General features: G+C 49.7%; 1 protein-coding gene across 1 annotated transcript in view; it reads right to left on the bottom strand.

Moving 5' to 3' along the window:
* Nucleotides 1-9,005, bottom strand: part of Zbtb7c (zinc finger and BTB domain containing 7C) — a 298,672-nt gene that overhangs the window by 125,846 nt on the left and 163,821 nt on the right. The window lies entirely within an intron of this gene.

Below are 9,005 nucleotides of genomic sequence, written 5' to 3'. Positions count from 1 at the left end.
CTCCTCCTCTTCCTCCTCCTCCTCCTCTTCCTCCTCCTCCTCCTCTTCCTCCTCCTCCAGAGTCTCACTCTGTAGCCCTGGTTAGCCTGGAACTCGCCGTGTGGGTCAGGCTAGCCTCAGATTCATGGGTGTACCTCCAGTCCCTACCTCTGAGGTGATGAGACTATATACCATGTCATGTGGAAATACATTTTAGAAAGTAAAGGAAGGACTTGGGAAAGCAGAGGAGACAAATGCCACACAACAGAGAAATTTCAGGATGAGAAGCAAAGGCCCTTGGGAGTCATGGCAGCAGCTCAGGCTGACCCCAAATGCCTGGAATGACAAGCCCTCATATTTGTGCAGCCATGTTCATGAGAGACTCATTCCCCATAGCCAAAGACAGAGGCAACCCAAGTCTCTAACACAGTCACCGAGGGAAGAATGAAGTATGGTAGGTACAGTCCCCTGAGTGAGGATCACTCGCCCCACAGAGAGAAAGAAATCCTGATACACCCATGCTGTGGAAGAACCTCAAGGCCAGTCACAGGAAGGCAATCTGCATAATTCCCTTTGCTCGACAGGTCCAGAGTAAGTAAATTTCCAGAGACAGAAAGTATGGGGAGGCTGGCAGAGTGGTCAAGCAGGGTAGGGGGCATCTTATGAGCACAGAGTTCCGGGTGGGAAGGTAATGCCATTAACTGCACACCAAAAAGTAGCAAAAATAGTAATTATATATATATATTTTTCTGTTTTAATTTTGAAAAATTCATTTGTAATATTGGTGCAAGACTCATGAGATTCCTCAAAACTTGAGTCGATCTTTATCTTGGAGGTCAGAGTAGCCCTTGTTACTCTCAAGTTTGAACAGGGTAGTCGTCACCAGGATTAACAGCTATACTGCTCGGGGCATCTGACTAGCATGGGCCTATGCCCTGAGGCTGCACACAGGGTCCACATGCTGAGAGGCAGGGTTCTTTACTTCTGCAAACAGCATCTGCTGGCCTCTGGGGCAGTGGTTCTCAACCTGTCGGTCGTGACCCTTTGGGAGTCCACTGACTCTTTCAATAGGGTCACCTAAGATTATTGGAAAACACAGATGTTTACATTATGATTTATAACAGTAGCAAAATTACAGTTATGAAGTAGTAACGAAAATAATTTTATGGTTGGGGAGGGGGGTCACCACAGCATGAGAAACTGTATTGAAGGGTTGCAGCACCAGGTAGGTTGAGGACCACTTCACCTGCTCCTCCAGTCACATGACTCCAGTGTATCTACCCATGCTCTGTGCCTCAGCCCACTCTTCTGGGCTCTGATCAAATCCCACATCCCTCAGGAGTCTTCCAGATTCCAGACCCCTCCAGTGATGCAAATGAACGCTGTAGCCTGCACTGACGGATTCCTCTTGCTTTGCATTCTAGTCTGAGTGGTGCTCCTCCCAGTGAAGCCCTGGACAAAGGACAAGGGCCTGTGCCTGCCTCGGGACCACACACCACAATCCAAGAGCTAATGGGCTCCTCCTCTGCCTCCTTCTCAGGGAATGTCGGGCATGAAGCAGGTCTGCAGACTGTGCTGCGGAGCCCTGAAACTCAGGACTTCAGGTAGAACTCACTGGTAACTACCATCAGCTACTGGGAGGTGCCTCTCCACGGGCAGCCCGCAGTTGAGTATTTGCAGGTCTGATTAATTTGGAAGGGTCATTACAGCTAATGGCTTCTTGGAGCCAGAATGAATAAACAGCATAGGTAATTTTTTTTCCAGTGTCCTAGATTTTTTTTTTCTTGGAATGTGCTTTAAGTGTTAAAACAGAGTGTTACAAGAAAAAGGAAGAAGGGATAAGAAGAAGGAGAAGATTCCAAGGACAGATGGGAGGAGCCCAACCACTGCTCTGAACAAGCTTCCTCTGTCTCCCTGCTGATACGTGGAGCAGGTACTTCCAACTCAAACAGATAATAAAATTATGGCTGGAGATGAGAAGGAGGAAGGCAGTTAATAACCTTCCAAGGTAACACACTCCACCCCACCATTACCCTAGTGATAGACACCACTCTCTAGGGACAAAGTGCCAGCCATGTTCCCCTTTGGCCAAGACAAGGTTTGCAGTAATTTCACTGTCTTCCCAGACATTGACCCTGTTGCTTTCAAACTTACAACCTAGCTTTTCCTGGCTCTCATTTGATCATTAAAGTCCTCCAGACTAATGACTTGTTTTCCTGAATCTCCAGGAATGGCTGGAAACAGGCTAGAGGGCATCGTCTAGGCTCCGTCTCTCCAGCCCTTGGCTCTGTGACCAGCGGCCCTGTCTGTCAAGCTGGCTACCGCAGGACTGACGCTCCGTGCTCTCCCAGATGGGCCAGATTAGACGGAAGTGCTCTTCACAGAACAGAGAGCTCTGGCTCCAGCCTGACATCCCGGGAGAGACAGATGGGGCCGATGACTGTGGCTTTCTCTCCTGACTCTGTTTCCTGGTCATTGTATCGCTTCCCTCTGTCTTGGCGAGGAACAGACAAGGGAAGGCGGGAAGCCTGTGTCTGTGACAAACACACGGGTTCCTACTTCTGGAACACTCGTGGCTTTCTGTGGCAGTGAGAGGAATTGTACATTAAAACTAGATGAACAGTGGAGTTAACACTGTTGTAACAATTTCCCTTAGCTAACATTTGGACGACGCTTTGTGGTTTAGTCTGGTCCCGTGCACCTGGCAGGCAGGTGGAATAGCTTCAGCCCATCCACTGAGTGCAAGGTCTGCTTCCTGCCAGGGATGCAGCCATAAGAAGGCAGGTTCTAGCCACACTCCTCTCAGGAGGCTTCCAGACAGAGAGGGAGCTGAGTTCGAAGCCTTGCTCAAGATCTTCCAGATAATTAGGGCTGGCGCAGCCTTGTGCCTCATCTTCTACCTCATTGGCCCCTTCCAAAGGAAACAAGATGCGTGCCCTCCAGGGCTGGGCATGGTGCAGAGCCCCCTGCAGTCACAGCCTGAGTCCCCACACTTTAGCTTGTCCTGAAGTCCCCTGTCCTGGGAAGACGGTGTGGAAGCTGGGGCGGGGGAAGGAGGCAGGAGGAAGGAAGGAGGAGGAGAATAAACCAATGCAATTTGACATCTGTGTCCTTAAGGAAATCTCAGAACATGAACAATCGGCATGAGACACAAAACTGGTATTGTTTTTGGAGCTGCTGTTGGATGTTTTTTTTAAGAGGTGAGAAATCCGTGCTCAGAGGGAAGGGGCCTGTGAGTCCTCCACTTGGCTCTTGAAAGGCCCTCGGCACAGAGATGACAAATCTCCAGGCTACACTGAAGACCAGACCAGGGCTCTGTTCACAAGGTCACAGCCATAGACTTGGGTATTGAGTTCAAATTCAAGCCATGTTCTGCTGATTTTCCCCTCCTGTGATGAGCGTTAGCTGTCGGGCAGCAGGGATAAGCACGCCTTGATGTTGGAAGGTGCATAACACAGGCACATGTTTGGAAACAAGTGTGCAGTGGTAGAGGCTGTCTCAGTGGCAGGTTCTGCAGCTCCAGAAGCTGTGAAGTTTTGTGTTTTAGAATGGACAGCTACTACTGGCTACTGTGTGATCTTGGGTAAGTAACCTCTCTGTGACTTGGACGTTCATTAGCCACGCCCCCTAGTTCCTGCAAAGGTGAGAGCGGCAGTCACATTCTCAGACGCCCACCACATGAGCTGGAAGTGTGTGCCCTGCATGAAGACCTGCTTGATTACCCTGAAGACGCCAGCACCATCCTTCAGTAAGCGGATGGACAGACGTGCAGACAGCAGACTCTCATTTACTGATGAGAAGAGGAGGCAGCTGAGATGCATATAGGAGCTAACCTAACAAGAAGGCATTCTGCGCTGCAGTCTGAGAAAGGTCCATGGTTGCTAGGGACTGGGTGAGGGAGGAACACACGGGGTGTAGAGAGTTTCAGGGACAGGAAGACCGTTTCTGTATGCTCACATTTGTCAAAACCCATGGGACATAACGCACCAAGAGGGACTCTCCTAGGAGCTCGTGAGCCCAGAGGATGGCGGATTGAAAGCATTGGCGTCTGTTCAGCCATCTTAACAGATCGGTATAAGGTGTTGATACTCTGGGAAGTTGGGGGAGAACTCAGGAGAAAGAGGCCCATAGGTATCCTCTGGGGTTCACCTCAAATTTGCTGAAAATGGTGGCTTGGAGAAGCCCAGTAAGTGGCTGGGGCCTAAACCATCCCTTGGAGTTCATCTGCACGAGGCTAGTTAGGCTCCTTCCGTATCAAGAGGGAGGTGCGTGGTGGGGAGGGGCGAGCATGGCCCTTTCAGGAACAGAATCCTCTTGTCCTTGCTTAGGGTGGTGGTGGCTCCTTAGAAGTTTGAGTCTCAATGACCTTGGCCTAGAATTTTAAAATGGCCTGAGAAAGGGACAGCTAAGCCCAGAGCTAGATCAACACTGGAGCTTGGGTGTGGGAGTGGAGTCAAGGGGTGGACAGCCTGACTGAGGACAATGATGCAGTCTACAATCACTGGTCAGGGTGCCCCACCCTGCCTTTTGCTCAGTTGCACACGCACATAGCATTTTTTTCTGGCCTCAGAGAGGTGTGTTTCTGGACGGGGTAAATCTAAGTCCCGCCAGATATGACCTGGGGATGCGGAGAGAAGGGGGAAAGACCACTTAGACCCTCCTGTACTCCATAATGTCCCCTCCAGCAAGCAAGGGAGAGTTGGTGTTATCACACTAACCGGCAGTTCACGTCTGGAAAAGGAAAAGTGCTTTTCTTTGGATACAAAGAAGCCAAATGCAGCAACTTCTTATGTCTCCCCCCAGCCAGCGCATCTCTGCATCTCCCCTGTGGGCTGAGGTGCAGGGAGCACTGATGACTCAAGCAGCCCAGCAGGCTCTCTGTGCCTAAGTCCAGTCCTCATAAGTCTGTTTATGACCATGACTGTGGGGTCCCCTGGTGGTGGTTCTGTGGCCTGTGGGACTCCTGAGGCAGGTGTCAGGCTGGGGTGGGGGCTGCTCTGAGCTCAGACAGAACAAGACGTAGGTCCAACACTTCTCTGGCTTTAGTGAGCTCTCTGCCTTTTTTGTCTTTGTCTTATTTCCCAGGTTCTGAGTCCTGTTACCCATTCCTCCATATTAACCTACTTTCCAGAAAGTTCTATCTCCACTTGTCCAGTGTGAGAGTCAATTGTTCTTTTTCTCAGAGCAAAAGCATCCTTTCAGGTGGAAGGGAAGTCGTGTTTCCTGAACCCTGCCCTTTAGGATCCATCATAGTGAAGACTCGCCTAGGGCACCAGCAGGTGTAGAGAGGGCGGGGCTCCTCCCGCTGAGGTGCTGAAGTGTTGCTGGGAGAAAGTGCCCACCTCACCTGTCTCCTAGAACTGGATCCTACCCAACATGCAACAGTTGGGATGGCCTGTGCACACAGCAGGTCACTTCTCAGAGTGCAAGGGGACATTGTTTGAAGGTCACATAGGGCAGCAGGTAAAAGGTGACTTAGCTATGCCAAATGTGTGTGTAGCTCCCCTCCAATACCACCCATTTCTGGGGGTTAGGAAAGCTCTCAGGGCTCTTCCTGGATCAGCCGTTCTGTCCTCCACATAGGAGACGATGAGCCAGTGGAAACTATCTTGAGGAGGTCACCAATGCTGTCACAGGCCCAGAAGAACCATTGCCTGCTGCGGCACACCCCAAAGGTTCTCCCTAATGCTACCCGCTGCAGGATAGATAGCATTTCTAGAGTATGCCATGAGCACTCTCTGTCTCGTGAGCATGGGTTTCTGCACGTGTGTGGCCATCTCTACTGCAGACCTAGAGGAAAGGTACTGCCATTCGTCACTGGCCTCCAGAATGCTTCCTGACCCCGAGTTCCTGAGGCAGCAGATGGAAGGCAGAGTGTGGGAGGATGGGGAGACCCAAAGTGTGAGTGCAAGGAGAGATGCTGAGTAGAGCCACAGTTAAGACCACGGGTCACAGGTCTCAGAGGAGCAGAGGGTACAAACGTGCAGCAGAAACACGGGCTGTGAGAGGGTGCTGTGGGGCTGGCCTCTGGACCCAAAGAAATCTCTAAGAGAGGAGAGGAGCTGGGCCAGGCTGAAGCCATCTTCTGCTTCCTGCTTCCTAGTGTCTACTTCCAGTTCAGCCGGGACTAAGGAACCCAGTCAGCTCAGCACACATGGCCCAGAGGAGGTTGATTCATCCCACGTTGACCCAATGGGTAAAAGATGACTTCCCAGAGCCAAAACCAATGGCTGACAGCTGGCTAGTCACCCGACGCCTCTTAACATCTAGCCCAACGAGGACACTACATAGCCAATATCAGAGCTCTCCAGGTTGATGAAGCCTCTTATTAACTCTGTGCCTCCCAGATCACTTCATAACTGTCATCTTTTGTATGTAAGTGACACACAAATGATATTGCCTACAGTTTCTGATCTCAGTCTTCTGTTTCCTAGTGGAATGAAGAATTAGGTATTCTTACAAGGTAATTCTGAGAGTATGCGGCAGTGAAGCTCATTTGGTAGAGTACTTGCCTAGCATTGTACAAGGGCTGGGGCTCAAGCCTTAGCATTTGGTAAATTAGCATGGTAGCTCATATCTGTAATCCCAGCACTCGGGAGACACAGTGAAGATCAGAAATTCAAAGCCACCCTCAGTTACATAAAAAGTTTGGGGTCAGCCTGGGCTACATGAAAACCAGTCACATGAAAACCAGAAACTAAACCAAAACATGTGAGTGTAAAGTCTCCTGGGATTGCTTTCTAACGTTTCCCCAAGCTTTCATTGTTTTACCTCTGTCTAACTCAACAATAAATAAATATAAATATATATGTATATTTTAAATTACCAGTTTTTTTCATTCTCTTCAAGGCTTCAATTCAGTTTTCACAGAAGCAACTTTTCTTTTGCAGCAGTATTTAAGTGATTTGTATACTATTTAATTAAATTGCATAATTACAATAGCAAGTTTCACTGGCATAAACAGGTTTGGGCGCAAAGCCAGCTGTTGCAGGGAGGCACTGGGCTCAGCTGCTGGGAGCAGACGTGGGGAAGTTTTTGGATCGCCGCCTGCCTGATCCGAACGCTTCTCCAGCTGGAGGTATCAGTCACGGGGAGTGGGGGATGTTGGTAGATCTGGCAAGGTGGTCATTGCAGCCAAGATGAAGGTTAATTCTCCAGGGCCTCCTTGTACCTAGGGAACCCTCCTCCCAGTTCCTCCTTTGCTTGCTGAGACAACGCCTGCTCCATGTGCTCTCTGCCCAGCCCTGCCTGCTACACTGAAGACCGCTCCCAGGAAGTGGTCTGCAAGGGTCTTTCCATTGAGCTCCACAGCCTCAGTGACAAATGACAGCTCAATGCAGCTGTCTCTCAAACCAGTGGGTATCTCTCCCTGAGGACCCCCATTCATAACATTCCAGGTATATTCAGTAAGGAGTTGAGGCATGGGGTCAGTGAGCCATCTACAAGCCTGTCAGTTTTACCATCTAGATGTCCAGGTAATGCCCAGCACACACACTTCCCCTAAAACGCTGCTGTGGGCTCACCTGGGTTCTTAATCCCTCAAATTCCTAAATCCCTTTTACTGTGGGATACCATGCCTCCTCGCCCACTAGCAGAGCCATTTTCTTCATGTGAGTAGCCTTCCTTACCTCATGGTCACACAGCTAGCCCAACTGCCATCTAGCTAGCCAATCAACCGGCCAGTGTCGTCAGGTGCTCGTAGCTCTCAGGAGAGGAAATGCTTGCCAGGAGAGGCCCACAATAGACATGCTATTTTGGGGTGCCTACCATTCCCCCTCCTTTCCTCTCAGTAAGATAATCGAAATTTCCTTTTTGGTGACTTTGCTACATGCCCTTAAAGCCAGTGTGCTTCAGGGGTAGACCGTGGTTAAATTAAACCAATCAGTTCATCTCAATTTTATCATGAGATTCAAAGACATATTTTCTGGGGGCTTCTGGAGAAGAAGCCATCACTAATAATGCGGAAGGGGCCTGCATGGCCTGGAGCTGTGACAGCCTTTTTGTTATCAGAAGGAGCCCAGAGGACAGCACTGGAAAGGTCACAGAAGAAAGGAATTGAAGACTCCATTACTCTGCCTTTGCATTTCTCACCAGAGTCAATGAAATGCCTTCCCCACCCCCTGTTTTTTAAGAACTCTAGAATGTTCTAAAAAATAAAAAAAGCAGTAAAAGCTTGAGAAAATATGTAGCCTTATTCTAGTTCTCCCCACCCTGAACCCCGGTTCCTAGAGGTGACCTCTCTCAACTGTTTTAGCTAATTCTTGTGTTCTTGGCTGGAGGATTTCCACAGAACACAGTAGACTAGTCAGTTAGGGGTGCTGTAATAGAACACCACAGACCATAGCTTGGACAACAAAAATTAGCCATTGCAGGGGTGTAAACCACAGTGGGGACATGGTACAGGTCACGACATGGTAGGGTCCATTTCCAGGATGTCTCCTCTTAGACATTACCCTCAGTGTCCCACAGTGGAAGAGAGCCTTCTCTCCGTTTCACTCCTATCCTTCCTCCTTTACGTAGTCCTGGCCTCTGTACTGTCCCTGTTTGTCATGGAATCAGTCGCCAATGTTCACAGCAGGGCATGCATGCACGTACTTCTGGTGAGGGAGCCACATAGAAATGTCTCCTTCCTGTGAACCTTTCTCATTGTCTCTAGAATTAGAAATGGTTCCATAAACACCCATGTCGACAAACCTAACCAACACTGGCCCATGTGCCTCCCCAAGGGACATAGATGGGACATCTGACCCCATACACCTGAGTGTGCCATCTCGTCCACAAGGCTGGCTGATCCCTGGCCTGCTACTACCATTTCTTCATGTGAAAATGAGACCTCATCTAGCCACGATGTGATAGCATCTTCCTGGTCACAGTAGCATAGTATGCTATGTTTGGTTGGGAGGCCTGCTCTTTTCTTAGGGGAGACAGAGGGAGGAAGGATCTGGAGGAGAGGGGATGTGGGGGAAGACTGGGGGAAAGGGAAGGGAGGGAAACTGCAGTCTGGATGTAATATATGAGAGAAAAAG

Source organism: Microtus ochrogaster, chromosome 18, assembly GCF_000317375.1.
Source record: "Microtus ochrogaster isolate Prairie Vole_2 chromosome 18, MicOch1.0, whole genome shotgun sequence".
Taxonomy (NCBI): domain Eukaryota; kingdom Metazoa; phylum Chordata; class Mammalia; order Rodentia; family Cricetidae; genus Microtus; species Microtus ochrogaster.
This window is presented reverse-complemented; position numbering and strand designations above follow the sequence as displayed.